General features: G+C 34.7%; 1 pseudogene; it reads left to right on the top strand.

Moving 5' to 3' along the window:
• Positions 1-13860: 13860 nt before the first annotated feature.
• On the top strand, positions 13861-14358 carry LOC145982964 (protein GVQW3 pseudogene; annotated as a pseudogene).
• The last annotated feature ends 8670 nt before the right edge of the window (positions 14359-23028 follow it).

Below are 23028 nucleotides of genomic sequence, written 5' to 3'. Positions count from 1 at the left end.
AATCCAGTCAGGAAGGATTTGTTATTATATTTTGGATGCACAAAGAGAGGTTTTCAACTTTTTTATTGATTTTTTGCAGGGTATGTATTATTTTTTTATTTTGTTTTGTATCATATATACATTTACAAATTTTAAACTTAGAATTTAGTATTTATTTAATTTTTTCAAAAACACTAAAAAAAGTACTTTTAGCTAAAATGTAAGCCACAGAATATATTATTATTATTATTATTATTATTATTAGGGTTACTGATTTCCACTATGCTATTTTTGGTTCTGTATTTCTATATGTATTTATTTAGGGCAGGTTACGCCTGCCACGTAGGAAAGTTTGTTTATTTTAGAGTTTGCTGAGTATTTTGTTACTGCTATACTAGGTAAAGTTTTCTAAATATACCAGATAGAGCTCTATATACTTTTGTTTTTGCTGTTTGGAGATGATGCGATCAGCACCACTCTCCATCTGCTTTTTATTTTATGTACCCAATATTATTTTGAGGCTTAGTGAATTCTAGAGCCTATTTATGCAGGAGAGAGGAGAGAGGACTTGAAAATTTTGATCTCAGATAACCCACAACTATTTGTCAGAGTATTTTAAAGGATATTTTATACTTATTATGTGCCACTAGAATATTAAAGCTTGCTTAATTTTTATGTCTGTAACGCATTTATTGTATTTCTAGCTAAGGCTTACTGGATAAAGTACACGAAATGTTTAACATTTCAACTATTTGCTTTTATACGAGGGCCATTTTTTAGTGTAACGAAAATTATGATGTGTCTATGAGGTCTGAAACCCCTTTACCGAGGGTCCATATTTGGACGCTTACTAATATTGTTTTTTCCCCTTACATATAACAATTTAACAATATAATTACAATACGAAGTTAACAGACAACTGACTATATAGACCATAGATCCACTTTCCAAACTTTTTTACTATTCTAGAAGAATTATTTAGCTTTATAGCCTTTTTCAAGGTATTTTTGAAGTATTACTGGCTTCTTTGGGTGCATCAACACTTGGGTTATTTCTATTTGGTTTATTATACGAGGCTACAATCACTATCTGAACACTGAAATCCTCAGATTGAAACTTAAAGCTTAGGCTGTAACTAGGGACTTAGTATGTATATCGACAATTTATAGGACAACACGAACCTTACAAAGGATTGTAGGTGATGTAGGCCCACACGCCAGAGCTTTGTTAACCTGCAAGAAGCAGTTGCAACTAATGCTACGAGGATATAATGTTAATTTTTCATTGTTTCACAAGGAGGCTACTTTTTACACAACCAATATTTGCTTTTCAAGTAACTACATGTACCAGAAGCACTTACAGGCCAACTCTAACTAGACTTCGACTTATTCTATATCAGGTGCTAAATTTATAAAGAACTATGTGTATATTTCTGAGGAAGTACGCAAAAGCAGATTACCCGATTAAAGTATCTGAAAAACATATTTTTCTATGCAAGTATATTTTTATTTAATGGATTATTTAACAGATCAAACAGGAAGACTGCAAAATTCATTGATTGTAGTTCTATAGTATAGGTGGTTTCAGAGATATAAAAAGAACAAATATAAGATTTCGCTTTTTTTTTGCTTCTGAGGCTAATCGCGACGCTAAGGGTAAATGGCCAGGAAATGTAACGGAGGAGAAACAATCCCAAAAGTTATGGGCTGCATGTAAGTTAATACCACAGAGATATTACAGTAGGTGTAGGTTCTTCCACCAGAACATTTCTATCATAATAATACTGGTTATGCTGTACTGTTAGCTAAAGATGCTGATATTTGAGAAACTTAAAAGCTTACTCACGACTTACTGTTGCAAAAGATCCGATGACAAAATTTAAAAATTGTTATCGTCCAGACAGGGACTCGAACCCTGGACAGATAGGTTAAAAGCCTAACGCTATACCAACTAAGCTATCTGGGCACAAGGTATTCTTTTTTTGAAAAGTTAGTTATTTTAAGAAATATATTGAAACACTTGAGAACACTTTTGGTCTGGTTCGACAGACAAGGAGACAACATTTCTAAATTTTTACAGACTGGGTGTATTTTTCCACTATAGAGGCCTTCACTATATGTAATTCGAAACGCTAAAGTTCAGCTATCTTCCAAAATTGAGGTAAAGATTGTGTTTGGCGAGATTAACAAGTTACAATTATATCCAGTTACGGACAAATAAAGCTAAAACTCTCAGATTTACTGTACTAGCCAAGTTTTAGTAATATTTTCTTCACTTTAGTACAAATACCAAAGAAATAGGTATATTTTATTTATAATTTGACAAAATGTACTACTATTTAATTTACAAAGTTAGGTAAAAAGCAGTATTTTTTAAAAATATTGTTACTGCCTTCAAATTTTGTTATTTAGCCACTAACAACTGATTTACACTGTTTGGCATTCTTTAAATAGGAAAAGAAGGAATTATTTGTTTATTATTTTTACTTTATATTTATATTTATTTAAGAAAACAATTCTACAGTTTAACTTAATTTTAACAAATTGTTACTAATTTATATATCAAAGTTATGTTATTTAGAGTGTATCAAGGCGTATAAAGTTAATATTTGTACTTATCAGTTCAACTAACAATTATATTTTACACACAAAAGATGATGTTTACAGTTAAATTACTTGAATCAGAGAATAATATTTTACAGTAATTGATTCATTCAGCACTAGTCAGTACTTTTATGCTTCAGAAAGTTTTCTTAATTTTCTATTACGCATGCTATTTTGGGGCTATTTTTAAAATGTATTTCTAAGGCAAACTGGTTTAATTTTCTGCTTATAATGCAAAGTTGACATAGTTTTCGCACAATGCATTGTACATTTGTTATATTCTCTACTTACAATTCAAATATTATGCTTATTTAATGTATAACTAACTAACTCTCTAGCCTTCTTAAACCCGAAGGTTCATGGCTGCAGCAACACATGCCTTTCATCTTTCCCTGTCCTGAGCTAGATCTATATACTCCTTTCCTTCCCTACCAATTTCCTTTTGGTCCATCTCTACATTATCCCTCCATCTTTGTTTTGGTCTTTCTATTGGTCTTTTTACCATCAGGTTTCCCAACAAGAATCCTGTATACTCTTCTTTCCTCTCCCATTTGTACCACAGGATCTACACACCTAAGTCTTTTTGATTTAATCATTCTAATAATATCTGGACATGAATACAAATTATGTACTTCCAAATTATGTAACCTTCTCCACTCATCTGTCTCCTCATCTGTTTTAGGTCCAAATATTTTCCTAAGGATTTTATTTTCAAATACTCTCAATTTATGTTCCTTTTTCAATGTAAGGGACCAAGTTTATTTACTGTATTTAACTTTTATTTTTTGTAATTAACAAAAATTAAAAGCTTATACTGTAGTTATTATATCTTTTTTCTATCAGCTTATTTTGAAATTAATATTATTAGGTATAGTCTTTGATTTATAACTATATTGCTTTTTTTTATCAATTTATCTAAGAGTACACGCAGACAAACACATGTGTTCACACTTTTATGTAAATAGATATGCCATTTTTCAATATTTTAGTATGAAGATTGCACTTTAGCTATTTAAGCAAGGGTAGGAAAGGTAGGATTTCTGAGAATTTGTTGCAGGATTTTGTTGTCCAAGTATAGATGAGAACTGAGCTGGGAGACTGTTTTGAACCTTTTCATGAGAGTTTGCATGTGAACTGTATGCAAATTGAGCACTATTGACTGTGCATGCTTCTAAGTTTTGCTGTTATTTTACATCAAGTCTGTGAGACTGTAGTCAGTTTTCCCATTTCAAGTAGTTTTTATTGATTGTATTTGTATATGTTGTGGGGACTTAGCAGTTTTATGTTATGAGTCAGTTTGTTGTAGAATATTTTTACATGATTGTTTTTAGATATTGAGTGTCTGCTGTTTTACTTGTAATTATTTTCCTTCTTGTGTTGTGTATTTGACTATATTTTGTCCAAGTTCGTAGTATTTAGAATAATTGTTGTTAACTTGTAGATGTAGGGAGTAATAATCCTTTGCAAGATGCCCTATACTTTAGTCTGAACATTATTTTTAGTGTTCACTTTTGAAGCCTTAGTATCCTGGTAGTATTATTAATGTAGAGGTAAATTAGGCTGAAATATAGGCATTTTTCTGATAAATTATACTCACTTAGTTGTTTCAGGAGGTAGAACTTGCATGATGGTTTACTGCTGATGATGTTAATTTGCTCTTCTTATGTACTACGTATGATGTAGCTTACTTGAGTAATTGGAATTTTCTACTAAAAAAAGGATTGCTTGTCTATTTTATTCCTATGTTGTTGAGTTTGTCCATAAGCAAGCCATGTTTTTATTCTATCCTATGCCTTGGAAGAATCTAGATATATATTGTGTTTGCAGTTTTATGTTTCTCTAAGGTTTCAGCTATGTAGTTTTTTAAACTGTGCTATGGGTGTGACTACTGATTTTTCTTTCTGGATGCCATGTTGGTTTCTGTGTATTCCTCTTGCTGCTTGAATTTGACTTAGGTTGTTTGCTTTTTTTTCTTAGATCTTTATTTGTTTATTTGATAAGTATTTTTTATTTTTTAATATTATTTTACATATAAAAATTCAAAGTACATTGTTAAAGTCAAAGTGTGTTAAAATTCAATTTTTCAAAGTTAAAGTTTTAAAAATACAATTTTCTAAAATTAAAAGTTATAATAGTATATTTTTGTTAGTAGAAGTTTTTATACTAGGACAAATTATTTTGTTGTTAATGTAAAATTTGTTAGTTAATGTAAAATTAAAGTAATTAAAAATCAATTTTTCAAAGTTAAAGTTTTAAAAATACAATTTTCTAAAATTAAAAGTTATAATAGTACATTTTTGTTAGTAGAAGTTTTTATACTAGAGTAAATTCTTTTTTGTTAAAGTAAAATATGTTAGTTAATGTAAAATTAAAGTAATTAAAATTCAAAAAATAAAAAATACTTATCAAATAAACAAATAAAGATCTAAGAAAAAAAGCAAACAACCTAAGTCAAATTCAAGCAGCAAGAGGAATACACAGAAACCAACATGGCATCCAGAAAGAAAAATCAGTAGTCACACCCATAGCACAGTTTAAAAAACTACATAGCTGAAACCTTAGAGAAACATAAAACTGCAAACACAATATATATCTAGATTCTTCCAAGGCATAGGATAGAATAAAAACATGGCTTGCTTATGGACAAACTCAACAACATAGGAATAAAATAGACAAGCAATCCTTTTTTTAGTAGAAAATTCCAATTACTCAAGTAAGCTACATCATACGTAGTACATAAGAAGAGCAAATTAACATCATCAGCAGTAAACCATCATGCAAGTTCTACCTGCTGAAACAACTAAGTGAGTATAATTTATCAGAAAAATGCCTATATTTCAGCCTAATTTACCTCTACATTAATAATACTACCAGGATACTAAGGCTTCAAAAGTGAACACTAAAAATAATGTTCAGACTAAAGTATAGGGCATCTTGCAAAGGATTATTACTCCCTACATCTACAAGTTAACAACAATTATTCTAAATACTACGAACTTGGACAAAATATAGTCAAATACACAACACAAGAAGGAAAATAATTACAAGTAAAACAGCAGACACTCAATATCTAAAAACAATCATGTAAAAATATTCTACAACAAACTGACTCATAACATAAAACTGCTAAGTCCCCACAACATATACAAATACAATCAATAAAAACTACTTGAAATGGGAAAACTGACTACAGTCTCACAGACTTGATGTAAAATAACAGCAAAACTTAGAAGCATGCACAGTCAATAGTGCTCAATTTGCATACAGTTCACATGCAAACTCTCATGAAAAGGTTCAAAACAGTCTCCCAGCTCAGTTCTCATCTATACTTGGACAACAAAATCCTGCAACAAATTCTCAGAAATCCTACCTTTCCTACCCTTGCTTAAATAGCTAAAGTGCAATCTTCATACTAAAATATTGAAAAATGGCATATCTATTTACATAAAAGTGTGAACACATGTGTTTGTCTGCGTGTACTCTTAGATAAATTGATAAAAAAAAGCAATATAGTTATAAATCAAAGACTATACCTAATAATATTAATTTCAAAATAAGCTGATAGAAAAAAGATATAATAACTACAGTATAAGCTTTTAATTTTTGTTAATTACAAAAAATAAAAGTTAAATACAGTAAATAAACTTGGTCCCTTACATTGAAAAAGGAACATAAATTGAGAGTATTTGAAAATAAAATCCTTAGGAAAATATTTGGACCTAAAACAGATGAGGAGACAGATGAGTGGAGAAGGTTACATAATTTGGAAGTACATAATTTGTATTCATGTCCAGATATTATTAGAATGATTAAATCAAAAAGACTTAGGTGTGTAGATCCTGTGGTACAAATGGGAGAGGAAAGAAGAGTATACAGGATTCTTGTTGGGAAACCTGATGGTAAAAGACCAATAGAAAGACCAAAACAAAGATGGAGGGATAATGTAGAGATGGACCAAAAGGAAATTGGTAGGGAAGGAAAGGAGTATATAGATCTAGCTCAGGACAGGGAAAGATGAAAGGCATGTGTTGCTGCAGCCATGAACCTTCGGGTTTAAGAAGGCTAGAGAGTTAGTTAGTTATACATTAAATAAGCATAATATTTGAATTGTAAGTAGAGAATATAACAAATGTACAATGCATTGTGCGAAAACTATGTCAACTTTGCATTATAAGCAGAAAATTAAACCAGTTTGCCTTAGAAATACATTTTAAAAATAGCCCAAAATAGCATGCGTAATAGAAAATTAAGAAAACTTTCTGAAGCATAAAAGTACTGACTAGTGCTGAATGAATCAATTACTGTAAAATATTATTCTCTGATTCAAGTAATTTAACTGTAAACATCATCTTTTGTGTGTAAAATATAATTGTTAGTTGAACTGATAAGTACAAATATTAACTTTATACGCCTTGATACACTCTAAATAACATAACTTTGATATATAAATTAGTAACAATTTGTTAAAATTAAGTTAAACTGTAGAATTGTTTTCTTAAATAAATATAAATATAAAGTAAAAATAATAAACAAATAATTCCTTCTTTTCCTATTTAAAGAATGCCAAACAGTGTAAATCAGTTGTTAGTGGCTAAATAACAAAATTTGAAGGCAGTAACAATATTTTTAAAAAATACTGCTTTTTACCTAACTTTGTAAATTAAATAGTAGTACATTTTGTCAAATTATAAATAAAATATACCTATTTCTTTGGTATTTGTACTAAAGTGAAGAAAATATTACTAAAACTTGGCTAGTACAGTAAATCTGAGAGTTTTAGCTTTATTTGTCCGTAACTGGATATAATTGTAACTTGTTAATCTCGCCAAACACAATCTTTACCTCAATTTTGGAAGATAGCTGAACTTTAGCGTTTCGAATTACATATAGTGAAGGCCTCTATAGTGGAAAAATACACCCAGTCTGTAAAAATTTAGAAATGTTGTCTCCTTGTCTGTCGAACCAGACCAAAAGTGTTCTCAAGTGTTTCAATATATTTCTTAAAATAACTAACTTTTCAAAAAAAGAATACCTTGTGCCCAGATAGCTTAGTTGGTATAGCGTTAGGCTTTTAACCTATCTGTCCAGGGTTCGAGTCCCTGTCTGGACGATAACAATTTTTAAATTTTGTCATCGGATCTTTTGCAACAGTAAGTCGTGAGTAAGCTTTTAAGTTTCTCAAATATCAGCATCTTTAGCTAACAGTACAGCATAACCAGTATTATTATGATAGAAATGTTCTGGTGGAAGAACCTACACCTACTGTAATATCTCTGTGGTATTAACTTACATGCAGCCCATAACTTTTGGGATTGTTTCTCCTCCGTTACATTTCCTGGCCATTTACCCTTAGCGTCGCGATTAGCCTCAGAAGCAAAAAAAAAGCGAAATCTTATATTTGTTCTTTTTATATCTCTGAAACCACCTATACTATAGAACTACAATCAATGAATTTTGCAGTCTTCCTGTTTGATCTGTTAAATAATCCATTAAATAAAAATATACTTGCATAGAAAAATATGTTTTTCAGATACTTTAATCGGGTAATCTGCTTTTGCGTACTTCCTCAGAAATATACACATAGTTCTTTATAAATTTAGCACCTGATATAGAATAAGTCGAAGTCTAGTTAGAGTTGGCCTGTAAGTGCTTCTGGTACATGTAGTTACTTGAAAAGCAAATATTGGTTGTGTAAAAAGTAGCCTCCTTGTGAAACAATGAAAAATTAACATTATATCCTCGTAGCATTAGTTGCAACTGCTTCTTGCAGGTTAACAAAGCTCTGGCGTGTGGGCCTACATCACCTACAATCCTTTGTAAGGTTCGTGTTGTCCTATAAATTGTCGATATACATACTAAGTCCCTAGTTACAGCCTAAGCTTTAAGTTTCAATCTGAGGATTTCAGTGTTCAGATAGTGATTGTAGCCTCGTATAATAAACCAAATAGAAATAACCCAAGTGTTGATGCACCCAAAGAAGCCAGTAATACTTCAAAAATACCTTGAAAAAGGCTATAAAGCTAAATAATTCTTCTAGAATAGTAAAAAAGTTTGGAAAGTGGATCTATGGTCTATATAGTCAGTTGTCTGTTAACTTCGTATTGTAATTATATTGTTAAATTGTTATATGTAAGGGGAAAAAACAATATTAGTAAGCGTCCAAATATGGACCCTCGGTAAAGGGGTTTCAGACCTCATAGACACATCATAATTTTCGTTACACTAAAAAATGGCCCTCGTATAAAAGCAAATAGTTGAAATGTTAAACATTTCGTGTACTTTATCCAGTAAGCCTTAGCTAGAAATACAATAAATGCGTTACAGACATAAAAATTAAGCAAGCTTTAATATTCTAGTGGCACATAATAAGTATAAAATATCCTTTAAAATACTCTGACAAATAGTTGTGGGTTATCTGAGATCAAAATTTTCAAGTCCTCTCTCCTCTCTCCTGCATAAATAGGCTCTAGAATTCACTAAGCCTCAAAATAATATTGGGTACATAAAATAAAAAGCAGATGGAGAGTGGTGCTGATCGCATCATCTCCAAACAGCAAAAACAAAAGTATATAGAGCTCTATCTGGTATATTTAGAAAACTTTACCTAGTATAGCAGTAACAAAATACTCAGCAAACTCTAAAATAAACAAACTTTCCTACGTGGCAGGCGTAACCTGCCCTAAATAAATACATATAGAAATACAGAACCAAAAATAGCATAGTGGAAATCAGTAAACCCTAATAATAATAATAATAATAATAATAATATATTCTGTGGCTTACATTTTAGCTAAAAGTACTTTTTTTTAGTGTTTTTGAAAAAATTAAATAAATACTAAATTCTAAGTTTAAAATTTGTAAATGTATATATGATACAAAACAAAATAAAAAAATAATACATACCCTGCAAAAAATCAATAAAAAAGTTGAAAACCTCTCTTTGTGCATCCAAAATATAATAACAAATCCTTCCTGACTGGATTAAATTGTGTTATTTGAGTAATATTAAGCCTAAACTTGTAAAATAAAAGGGTAGAACTTGTCAAAACATACTTTTGCATCCAAAATATAATTCAAAACACAACTAAATTGTGTTATTTGAGTAAACTAGAGAATAATCCTGTAAACTTGGAAAAAATCTCTCTCTCTCTCTCTCTCTCTCTCTCTCTCTCTCTCTCTCTCTCTCTCTCTCTCTCTGTGTGTGTGTGTGTATGTGTGTGTGTGTGTGTGTGTGTGTGTGTGTGTGTGTGTGTCTTTGAGAGTCCAAAATGTAATAAAAATGGTGCCTGAATAATATAAATAGTGTCATTTGAGTAAATATTAGGCTAAACTTGTGAAATAAACAAATAAAAGTTGAGAACACACACTTTGTGTGTCGAAAATGTAACTAAAAATCTTTCCTGAACAGATTGAATTGGATTATTTTGGTAATAATAAGCCTAAACTTGTGAAAAAAACAGATAGAAATTGAGATCACACACTCTGTGTGTCGAAAATGCGACTAAAAGTCTTTCCTGAACAGATTGAATTGTGTTATTTTGGTAATAATAAGCCTAAACTTGTGAAATAAACAGATAGAAATTGAGATCACACACTCTGTGTGTCGAAAATATAACTAAAAGTCTTTCCTGAACAGATTGAATTGTGTTATTTTGGTAATAATAAGCCTAAACTTGTGAAATAAACAGATAGAAGTTGAGAACACACACTTTGTGTGTCGAAAATGTAACTAAAAGTCTTTCCTGAACAGATAGAATTGTGTTATTTGAGTAAAAAATTAATATCAAGTTGTAAAATAATAAATTAAAAGTTGAAAAAATCTCTTTGTAAATACAAAATTTAATAAAAAATGTTGCCTGAATAGTACAAATAGTGTTATTTAGGTTAAAAATAGGTATAAAATTGTAAAATAATAAGTTAAAAGTTGCAAAAATATCTTTGTGAGTCCAAAATTTAATAAAAAATGTTGCCTGATTAGTACAAATAGTGTTATTTTGGTAAAAAATTAATATAAAGTTGTAAAATAATAAGTTAAACGTAGAAAAAATGTCTTTGCGAGTCCAAAATTTAATAAAAATGTTGCTTGAATTGTATAAATAGTGTTATTTTGGTAAAAAATTAACTTAAAGTTGTAAAATAATAAGTTAAAAGTTGAAAACATCTCTTTGTGAGTCCAAAATTTAATAAAAAATGTTGCTGATTAGTACAAATAGTGTTATTTTGGTAAAAAATTAATATCAAATTGTAAAATAATAAGTTAAACGTAGAAAAAAATGTCTTTGTGAGTCCAAAATTTAATAAAAAATGTTGCCTGAATAGTACAAATAGTGTTATTTTTGTAAAAATAAGGATAAGCTGTGAAAATGTTTGACATAAAGTCAAAGTTTGGTAAAAAATAAACTCAAAATTAAGTTAAATAGCACACAGTAACATACATTTACTACCTAAATCAATAATCAAAGGGTCCTAGGTTCGTTACCCCGTGATAAAAGCAAATGGTGAAAACTGTAGGTCCCGTCCCTGATAGCTCTCCCTTCTTCATAGTACAGATAAAAAAAACCTGCGCTAAAGCGTCCTGTGCCTTGGAGGCAAACCTGAGCGGAATATTAATTGGCGGCGGAAACCGCATAGCTTCAGAGATTTAACCCTTGCTGCGTATTCCAGACATTCTTTGTTGTCTGGTTGAATCCCTCCCATGCCCTACAGTATTGCATAGCTTTCCCCTTGCTGCGCATTTCCAGACATCCTTTGTTGTCTGGTTGAATCCCTCCCCTGCCCTACAGTATTGCATAGCTTTCCCCTGTTCTTGCGTACTGGTTAACCTTGAAAAAACCGGTTCTGAAAATCTACCGACGCGTTCTCTGATTGGTCAATCAGGTTCTTCCTTTGTCCTGACGTTGTGACGTCATTTGACCTTGAGCGCGCTTCCCCAAAATTCCTTTCTCCTCTACCCTCAGCGCGGAGTTCACCGTCTTCTGTCTAGCGTGTGAAACCATCGTGTTTCATAATATAATGCAATTATTGCATAGTACTAATTAATAATATTACATATCGTGGGTTCGAGTACCGGGACCGTCCCCAATCGTAATTGGACCTGTACCTACAGCCATTACCACCGTTCATAGCGGTTCATAAACCATAGAAAACTTATTTTCAATATTATAAACATTAATTATTATAGTTTCATACATTACATACTTTGCAGTAATGAATATAAAAACATATGCATAGCGTTTAGTACCTCTAATTACCTTTTATATACATATTTTTCATAAAATAAATAATTATATATTTATAAAAAGTTATAAACATGCAAATACATAAATATAAAGTACTCTAAGTACATGCAAATGAATTCTAAGTACGCGCAAATTAATTAAAACCCGTGCAAATTAGTTATAAGTACTTGCAAATTAAAAAAGACCACCCACGAAGAAAACAGCCACTGGCGCAGATATCTACTACTATTGTTTCGCTCCAAATGTAGCCGTAGCTTTGAGAATACTGCTTACTCTGCCGGTAACAGTTGCAAGTGGTGAACGTAGTTTTTCGAAACTGAAGCTTATTAAAACTTCTTTTACGTTCCAAGGGCTTGCCATGATCTCAATTGAACATGAAATTGGTCAAAATTAGACTTTGGTTCTGTTATTCGCGACTTTGCAAAGAGAAAAGCTAGAAAAGTTCATTTGTAAGCTTTCCAAATTAAGGGGAGAAAAGGTACAAAGTGAATAGTGTAATCAAGAAGAAATCGTGGTTTACGAGGCATTCATAATTGTACATATATAGTTTATTGTAAATAGTGATGAAGTATACAGCGTTCTGGAAAATGTACATAATTATGTACAGTATAAATCATAAAGAAATAGTGAAACAAAACAGGAGAGCTGAGGGTTCTGCACGTCGGCAGAAACTATGGTGAGTAAATCCAACAGATATTTTATTATTATTATTAGGCTTAAATATATATTTTTTTTCTTTATGAATAACTTATCTTCTCACATTATGTATTCTCTCATTTTATTATGTTAAAAATTGGTTATGCCATGTGAAATTGCCACGGATAACAAGCTAAGTTGTTCATACATTACGGTTTCTTTGTACGTATTGTGGGGTGGAGGCGGCAAGAAGTAAAATTTCACGGGGCTGCAAAATTCCTAGGGCCAGGGCTGGTTGCAAGAAATCACCTGCTACATGAAAATAGTATTTAATAGAACCAACTGACGAATTGGGAATATTCAATTCAATATTTGTAATTTAAAAACAACTGTGGCCTTCTGTGGACTTTTACAACTTATTATATAATTGTAACGTCACACAAGTGTACATGACGCACAAGGACGTATTTAGGAGGAGGGTCCAGGTGGTCCGAGCCCACCACCAGAAAAAACTTACTAAGTATTAAGATTAAATAATCAAAATATAATTGGGGTGTAAGGAGATAGTCAACCTCACTTCCACGTAGTACACCCTGGACTGCAGACTAACAAGGCTCTGGCGACTGGCCCCATGGCCAGTATAATTGTGTGTCGTCCTGTGTTTTGTCCTTATTTGTGCTGAGCGCCCTTTTTAGCCTCAGCTTTTAACCAAGGTAAGGACATTTTAGTTTTCAGACACGCTTTTATTTTTGTTATGATAAGGGGCTGGACCCCGTATAGTGTGACGGGTGCAAAATAGCCTCAGTGCTGACGCACCAAAAAAAAAAAAAATAATTCAAATTCAAATTCAAAATATAATTGCTTATGTAATCGATGGAACGTATTGAAAGGCAAGGCATTTGACTCACACAGCTTTGTGCACTACTGCTGATGATAATATGCATAAAATATTAATCAGCAACTTTACTTTTCGTTAAATGTAATACAATTAAAAGTAGAATTATTTTTGCCTATTACAATTGGATCTAACTCCTTTTTATTCAATTCTTTATCTATTTTACATTAATTTCCTTGCCAGGGCAGTTGTTTCTATACAAATTTTGACGATCTTACCTATACGTAATGTAGATAATGAATACATGTCATTATATATATATATATATATATATATATATATATATATATATATATACACACACACACACACATAGGGTTTGTCCGGAAAGAAACGAGCCCCATTTGTCTGTGAAGCGACTGTACAGCGCCGAGCGGTGTACCGGTGAAAACGAGTGGGAGGGACCTGAAGCTTTTCAGCGGTACCGGAGTTAGTCGCCTCAGTGTTCTCGGCGAGTCAGGTCGTGCTGCGGTGTGAACCTCTGTGCAGTGACCACGTCGTACTTACGATGGAGAAAACGTTAGAGCAACGTTACGGGTTGAAATTTTGTGTCAGGCTGAACAAGACGCCAAAGGAATCGTACGACATGCTGAAGGAAGCCTTTGGGGATGACGGCATGTCCTATTCGCAGGCAAAGAAGTGGCACAAAGCGTTCCGAGAAGGTCGGGAAGACGTCAACGACGAGGCCCGTTCCGGACGCCCCTCAACATCGCTAATGGAGGAAAATGTCACCCGTGTGCGCGAATTGCTCAACACAGATCGTCGAATGAGTGTTCGTATGATGGCTGAACAGTTAAACCTGCCGAAAACCGTTGTCCATGAGATTGTATCGGAAAAATTGGGCATGCGGAAAATTTGTGCTAAACTTAAACTTGTGCCGAAAGTGTTGACCGACGCGCAAAAAGTGAATCGCGGGGAAACGTGTCAGGAACTGAAACAATTTTGTGAGGATGATCGCAGTTTCCTGGACAACGTTATCACTGGTGATGAATCATGGATTTTTTAATACGATCCGGAATCCAAGAGGCAGAGCTCCGAGTGGCACACAACATCGTCGCCGCGCCAGAAGAAAGCTCGCATGTGAAAATCCCGAGTCAAATCCATGGTCAATGTTTTCTTTGATGCAAAAGGAATCATGCACCACGAGTTCTTCCCCGCTGGCCAGACTGTCAATGCTCAGTATTACAAGGGAGTGCTTGAAAGACTGAAAGCCAGGGTCACCCGAGTCCGAAAGGAGTTCCAACGGTCATGGAAACTGCATCATGACAATGCGCCCTCTCACACCGCCTTTGCTGTGACGTCCTACCTGACCCGGATCGGTGTAACAACGGTTCCCCACCCACCCTACAGTCCCGACCTAGCCCCGGCTGACTTCTTTTTGTTCCCTCGATTGAAACGGGTGCTTAAAGGACATCATCTGGGCACTGTGGAGAACGTCCAAGCAACCACGACGGCTCTTCTCAAGGACATCCCCCCGAGGAGTTTCAAAAGGCCTATGGAGCATGGACATCGCGCTGGCAAAAGTGTATTGATGCACAAGGAATGTACTTTGAGGAATATTAAGTTTTTGTATGTGTACGAACAATAAATTGTGTTAAAAAAATGAGGCTCGTTAGTTTCCGGAGAAACCCTGTATATATATATATTATTTTACCATCTTTTTACCTATTCTTGTAATAATAACAATACAATATTAATTAATTTACAATTTACTTAATATTATTTTAATTTAATTATTATTATTATTATTGTGACACTTGGTCGAACCCCTCCCCCCGAAATGTATTTCTAGATACGTGCCTGATGACGCAACATTACTTCTATTACGTATCTCCCCGGTCGTTTAAGGTATTAATGTATACTCATTTTCATATTGTAACTTGTCATGTGTGTGTGCAAATCCTGTCGGATACATAGAGTTCTAAAGTGCTCATTGTCTTTTCTTTCTAGTATTTCTTGGTTGCCTTGCTGCGTGTACCTTTTCATACTTTACCCTTCTTTACGACGGTCGGGGAGTCCCCCCCCCCAAATCTTTAAAAGTGCTGTTCGGGGGAGAAAGGAGGGCTTTTCTGCTTTTTTTACTGTTGTCCTGGAAAGGATGTAGCAGTCGTCGCACGTGGCGTGTAAAGAAAGTCGATATTGGGAATGGGAAGGAACAGAACATTGCGAATGACAAGCTACTAGGAAGTTAGAGCAATGATTAAGGCATCTTGGCGTTTCTCGGAAAAGTAAGAGGTCGATTAGTTAATTCCTTTTTTCTTTGAGCACCAATCCGTGAGAGGCAAAGGATTCATTAGAGGCTATTTCGACTTCACAAATTAGGGTATACGAAATTTATGCCCAGAAAGATCACTCGCTGTAAAGATTGTACAAAGGAAAGTGTACATAAATAGTGCATATACAGTACACCCTCGTTAACATGAATCCCAAGGGACCGAAAAATCAGAGTTCGTGTTAAAAGAATTCGTTCTAACCGGGGATTTTCAGTTTTGTTTGCAGATCTCTACGTGTCTGCTTCCTCTTGGCCATGACTCCCGTCATACTGCTTGCAACTTGATGTTCGTACTGGCTACGTTTTAAAGAATAGAAAAACACATTTGAACACATTGTTGATCTGAATCTGTTGGTTACAATACTCTATAAGTTGATTGTTGACAAGATGATAGAGATTGTTGAGCGATTTCTTACATACCTAGGAGAGGAACGACAGAGGAACAATAGAAAAAAAATTATGAAAAACTTTGAAAGTTCGTGTTAAATGAGATCTAATGACGCAACGGACTAAAAACCAGTTCGTTATTCGTTGTAACCGAAATTCGCGTTAACCGATAAAACTTTCTATAAGAATCTCTACCGGGACCAACATTTTGTTCATGTTAACCGAGTGTTCGTCTTAAACGAGTTTGTGTTAACGAGGGTTTACTGTATCACATATCGAATGACTTAAATTATCCTCATTGCTGAGAAGGGTAGTTTAATAATCTGCTATGGTCGCATTTTTACCCCTCGATAAATGAGTTAGCGTAGAATTACAGAGAGGCTCGTACAGTGGGATCCTTGAGTATTGCCGTGCAAATTGTCCATGACTATTTTCATTTATTTTTTCTCTTACATCCGATGTGTTTTTAAGCCATAGATTTTTATGTACGATGGTGCAGAAGTTGTCAACAGTTTGTTTTTGAGTTTTCTTTTAATTCTTGAAGATCTTTTTGGGTCAAATAAAGTGCACGAACATGGTGATGGACAATTTGCACGGTAATACTCATGGATCCCACTGTACACCAAAACATGTATAGTAGGTGGATATTGTTGCATATTTTTGCTAAACTTGTAACGATTCATCAAACACACAACTTCAATAAAATGCACAATATGGAGTGAAAGCACTTTGATTACTGTTTTAATTACATACGAATTTTTAGTTCACGGTACTATTTACAGGCCCTCAGTTATTTGCTTTAGAAATACTTTTTTATCACTCGTTCTAGTGTGCCCTCGCAAATAAGCCTTACATACGTCAATAAATTTTTGCTTCAAATTGTATTTTCTAATTATTAATTAAAAGCCTAACATATACTGAAAATAACTTTAGTATAGGATACAAGTAACGACTTCCTTTAACGAAGTTACAAGCTCAACATTTTCTTCGATTAACGGAAACATTGAAATTAGTATCAGTTACTTTCTTCCACGTAACGAGTACCGGAATTATCTGTTAATTCTCTGAACGTCTTAACAATAATAAACAAAACATAAATGAAGTAAAACGTAAAATTTTTCTTTCTATTATTACGAGCAAATGCTTCTTTTTTTTGGGCGCGACCTTTTTTTTAAGTGCAAGAGTGAACTGCCTTACATATATATACAGGGTTAATCGAAAAAGAACTCGACACCACAGCGGAAAATGTAATCAGCAAAGCTTCTTTCAAACATGGCCACTTGCGCAGGCTTCCCGATCTAACTCTGATAAATTTCTAAAAGATTTGGGGTTCCCCCTCTACCTTAGAAAGCTTACGATGACACATATCTGAAACCATCACAGGAAGCGATCGGGAGATGTTCGAGAAAGTGTGGCTGAATTTGGAACACATATCGAGGACATGTAATTGTCATTGCAAGCAAGGAAGTATTTAGGGCGGGGATCCATGGGGTCCGGACCCCCCCCCCTTCCCCGAAAGACTTACCAAGTACTAAAATTAAATAATGAAAATATGCTTGTTTAGCATTTGATCGATGGTTATTAATTTCCTCTGAACCTATTGAAAGTCACGATTTATATTGGGATCATACAGCTTTGAATAACATTACAAAGATTTATACACACTACTACTCATAATAATGTGCATAAAATATTAATCAGAAACTTTACTTTTCTCCAACTGCATCTAACATTGTTTTTGTTATTCAATAAATATTCAAATCTTCATGCATTCGACATTAATTTCATTACCAGAGTACTTGCTTTTACATAAATTATTCCGATCTTAACTACAGGCAAGCTACATAATGAATATGCGCTGCTATATATTTATTCTTATACCGTCTTTTTACCTATTCATGTAATGATATTACAATATTAATTTATATATTGTAATTAGTGTTAATTTGATATAATGCAATTATTTTAATTCAAACATTATTATTATTACTATTATTATTTAGACACATGGTTAGGACCCCACCCCCGAAATATATTTCTAAATATGTACCTGATTACAAGCAAATTGTCTGATATGTAAGCTTTCATTTCAATGATTATAAACGTCTGTTGTAATAAACGTTTAGATTTATCACCATCACTTTGATTAGCCCTGTACTTTTACATGTAAACATACAAGGTTTATTTAATGAAATATAATGTAATGTAGTTTTGATTGGCCATCAGTAAAAGAACAGTATGAACATGTAGTTCGTGAATGTAGACACGTTCTAGTTAACTTTCTGAGCAAAAAGATTATTTGTAAATCAGTTATTTTTAAAAATTAACTTTACGAAAGCGGTTTCATACATTCTAGAGAAACTTAACTGGCCTGGACATTGGTTAGGTGGACGTTTCGTTGAAGATGATCACAATTATGGAGCTGTGAAGTACAAGGACAAAGTACTCGAACCGGGAATGCTGCTGACTGCACGAAAGCTGGTAAATTATTTACGCAGAGGAGTCGTAGCTTCTGTAACGTTCTGAGGTGCTTGCAGTCTTTTTCTTACGCTCTTTTTTTAGCTGTCAATACACATTCCTACAGCAAATTATCGCTTCTAATGTCGAGCCGAGCGCTGGTCCCTGCCCCGCAGGAATTGCCCAGCCACCAATCCCGGCCGCCGGCCTCTCCCCTTGCAATTACGGAACAGACGTGTTGAAGCAGGTGCACCATTCAAACGGGCCATGTAATCGCCTTCTAGCCGCTTAGGTTGTCACGCTTTGAAATCCCTTCAGTCTCCTGCAAATCCACACACACTGCCTTGCGGTCAAGATTAGACGATAAACTTGTTATTGCGTAATAAAGATGTCATTCGAGAAAGGGTCCGTCACGTAGTCAGCACTGCCTAGTGAAATAATTCATTATTTTTAGGCTTACTCTGCTTCCAGCAGCTTCCTCAAGAATTAAAGCTCAACCAAAGCTTAAAAATTGTGGTACTGCTTGCTCACTGTTGCAGACTTTACTCTCACAGGCAGGGCCGTATCAAGGTTTGTGGAGGGCCCTTTATTACTTTTTACTAGGAGCTTTATTAGCTGAATATGTTAACCACCAATTTTCAGCAGTTGAAATGGTAGACCTGATTTTAGAATCAGTGGTCATTCACAATCGAACATATCAGACAGGTTTGCAGGGAGAATAGCGCAGTAAAATAAAGTTACAGGACGAAAATTGTAGCGCTATAGCAGCAGTAGAATTCTGCGTCTAAATGTCTACAGTATATTATGAAGAGTGAACACCGTAACTACAATATATAGAAACAGAGAACTGAGCACTAGACTATACTTACGTACATAATTTATTATATATGATATTATTTACAATTAAGAGTGAATATGTCACTACATATGCACGGTCCATCTACTGGACAATTACCGACAGGTTCATTGTGGAAATTGTAGTAACTATACTTTCTTCAAGAAGATTCCCAAAGGCTTAACACTTATAGTAGACACACAATTTTTTTCCCTACAAAATGTCAGTTCTAATACGATGTTATTAACGAAAGACAGTTATGTACTTCGTAGGATTATTCATTATCTTAACCGTATCTGAGAATTGATTGTTTCAATAAGTGTGCCTTATTTCCACACCACAGCCAAATCAATCCATGGTATAAAGTATACTGAGCTTCAGATATCTACAAACAGATCGACTGAGAGCTGTGCTACAATTGCACCCGGAAGAGTGTAGACATATGACAATATTGATTTTTTATTTTATTTTTCAAATACAACTTCTTATGTAATTTCTCACAAGCATAGCCAGCTGGTTAAAATATTTTTTGGTGGAGGCCCTTCACAGCTTCCTTTTGGTGGGGGCCTCGGGGCAATTGCCCCCGTTGCCCATAGGTTAATCCCGCCCTGCTTACAGGCCTGATATATTCTCGTTAATAAGCTCCTTTTTCTCTATTGCAAGAAAACAAGCTTTATTCTTGCGAATCGCTCTACTTTTAGCAAGGTAAAGGAAGTAAAATAACGTTAGGTAATGATCGTTATTTACAAATTAACGTGTTAAAGTTACTACCTACCTTTTTTTTAAAAAAAAAAAAAAGAATCGGTAATACCATAGTAACTCGATTGCTAAAGAAGTAAATGTTACTCTCGACGTCTGATTTTGGATCCACTTTATGTTCAGTTCGGTTAATCGGGACTGGGCCTATTTTTTAAAAGCATGTGTGGATTTAGGGGGGGGAGAAGTTTCCCTTAAGAACGACAGTATTGAGACTGGACAAATATCGGTCTCGTCTCGAAATTCTGGGCGAGATCGAGACCTAAAACGAGACAAATCGCTCTAAAATAGAGATGTGATGGTTGAAAATCCAAAATAGTTCTTCAGACATACCACGCAGATATATCCCTGATAGACAAGTAAAACCCCTCGTATATTCTGATCATAGAAATCATCAGGGATAGGATTTTGATGCAAATGCACCTTTATTTTAGTAAGGCAAAAATATTGCATAAGTAGATAGGAAGGTGTTTTACACGAAAGTTAATAAATTGGGATGCCTTCGTTAGGGCATTTTTTGACCTTTTTTGGAGTAAGGGTCATTTTTGAAACTTTTTAAACCGTTTAAGTCATTTGTCGGCCTTTTAAAAGTCACATATTATGCATTTTTCTTCATTTTGGTGAAAGAAACGGCATTTTACATGCAAATGTAACCCTTTGAAGGAGAGAGACTGCGTTTGAAGAAACAAAGAAATTCTGTGCAGTGTTGTTGATGCAAGCTGTTGTGTAACAGCTCAAACATTGTGATTTCCCCCTCTATCAGTAAATATATCGTCGCCAGACGGATTATTGTTAAAAAAACAAGGGGTACAAAGTTTTGTGCTCTGTATCGGACATTTTGTCAGGGAAATAACTTGCACTCAATGGAATAGAAAGTGTAACAGGAAGTGATACTGTTCATTTCAAGTACGCTCCTCTTGTGTCGGTGGAAGTAGAGATACATTTTTCCATGTTCCATGTACAAGGATCTCTTGTCCGACAACCGACGATCATTCACTTTTGAAAATTTGCATATGATTTTCGTTGTGTACTGCAACTCAGTACTTAAAGTGTGAAAGATGACAAAAAGGGAACTTTCTTACTAGAACTACCATACGCAATGAACATGTGATAGATACTGTAACGTTAATTTGTAATTTGAATTTCTCTTGGTAGTTTATAAATATGTTTTACAAATCTTTCTACATTTTTAGCTCATTTTTCTAACTTTATAGGGCATTTTCTTGAATGTATTAGGTCATTAATGCATTTTTTTGGCAATTTTAAGGTCATCAAAATCCTAGCGCTAGCTAAGCCCCGCGACAGGTTAACTTTGCAGCAACTTTTCACATATATAGACCCAAACGTACGAGCAGAATACTGTAATACTGCCGATTTTCTCACTGTCTGTGATGCGAATAGCTCGGCGGTTGAGGCAAGACTCGCACGGAAGATGCTGAACCTGTCGCGGGGCATGTGATGCGTAAGGTAACGGTGCACATAGCACCGTGCCATAAAGGCACATTTAGGGGATGTGGGGATAGGGCCCCACACATTCTCGCTCTCAGCTATTTTGGAGGTGATGTGATCAGCACCACGCTCCGGCCGATTTAACCCCACAGGGCTGCCTCCAGGTGCCCATTAATTTGAGGCTGGGTGACCCACAGAGCCACTTTATGTGGGGACAAGGCCGGGAAAAAAATCGACCATAGGTCACCAATCCCGGGAATCGAACCCAGGTCTCCCGCGTGCCACTCAGAGGCCCTACCGACTAGACCCCCGAGGCTCCAAGGTTGCTTAATTCAGGTTCAGGATAACATTACATTTTCGAGGGTTCGTGGCGTCGAAACAATGTCTCACAAAAGAAAAGTTGGATCTGAACCACTGTATATTGTCCTTCCATTGGGACACTTCAACCTCTCTGCTTCAACAAGGTGACAGTGTAGCCAGACACTACGCTATCGGAAAGGTCCAGACATTACAACACTCTTTAGCTCTGTTTTCCTGCGTATTTCTTCAAATAGCCGCATCTTGAACTCGGTCGAAAACACGTTGATCAGCTTCAGGAGAACCGCTACTCGAGATTGGCAAAAAGCTGCTCCCGGTCACCGAGCGAGCCCAGACGTCTCGTGCAAGTGTCCGACCTTCCCACCCAATGAGTCACCGCTGCGGGTCCTCTAATTGCTGCTTAATGGCAGCCCTTGTTAACATCGGCGGGGGACACTCGCGAAGCACACTTGTTGTGGCGAAGACAACACCAGATAGAAACAAATGCTCTGTCACAGAAGCAGCTGAACAGAACGAATGAATGAGGACAGTGTTACCATCTATTGGAACGCGGAAATCGCTGAAGCTCCAAATAACATCTGTTACATCAAAAATATTTGCAAAAAGAAAGTGTAAAAGGCGATGTTTGAATTTGAATATTTTTTTTTGTTTTAAGTTCACTTTATGCACAAATATTGGGCCTACAGCTTAAAGTGGGATCCGAACCAGTGTGCAATGTGCTTCCACTGGGTATCGAACCCGGGAGCCCTACATTACAAGGGGACGACGGTAACTTCAAGATCAAATTCATTTTTGGTTTTTTCTTCTCTTCTCTCTTTATGTCGAATTTTAAAAGTCGAAATCCTGTAGCGATAACGACACTTGTTAAACTATTGTCAGGAATATATTGCATCCCAATTGGGTCAACCAATAAATTACACATGAATTTGTGGGGGGGGGGGTGGATGTACAGAAGTAATTTTCCAAATTTTTGTAACAAATTTATATTCGTATTTAGGTAAAATTTTCATAGTAATTCAATGTATTGTTTTTTGTGTTATTTTACGTCGCTTCTCTTCCACTTTTGGCTAATCGCGGCAATGAGGACGTATAATTAGGCTTACCATACGTCCGGGATTGGCCCGGACAGTCCTGGTTTTTTAGTGCTGTCCGGGATTGCAAAATATCCGGGGTTTTTGAGAATCTGAACATGAAAATAGCTA

The sequence above is a fragment of the Lepisma saccharinum genome, unplaced genomic scaffold (genome assembly GCF_977018435.1).
Source record: "Lepisma saccharinum unplaced genomic scaffold, izLepSacc3.1 HAP1_SCAFFOLD_495, whole genome shotgun sequence".
In the NCBI taxonomy this organism is placed as follows: Eukaryota; Metazoa; Arthropoda; class Insecta; order Zygentoma; family Lepismatidae; genus Lepisma; species Lepisma saccharinum.
Note: the sequence above shows the minus strand (reverse complement) of the source record. Positions and strands in the feature narration are given on the sequence as shown.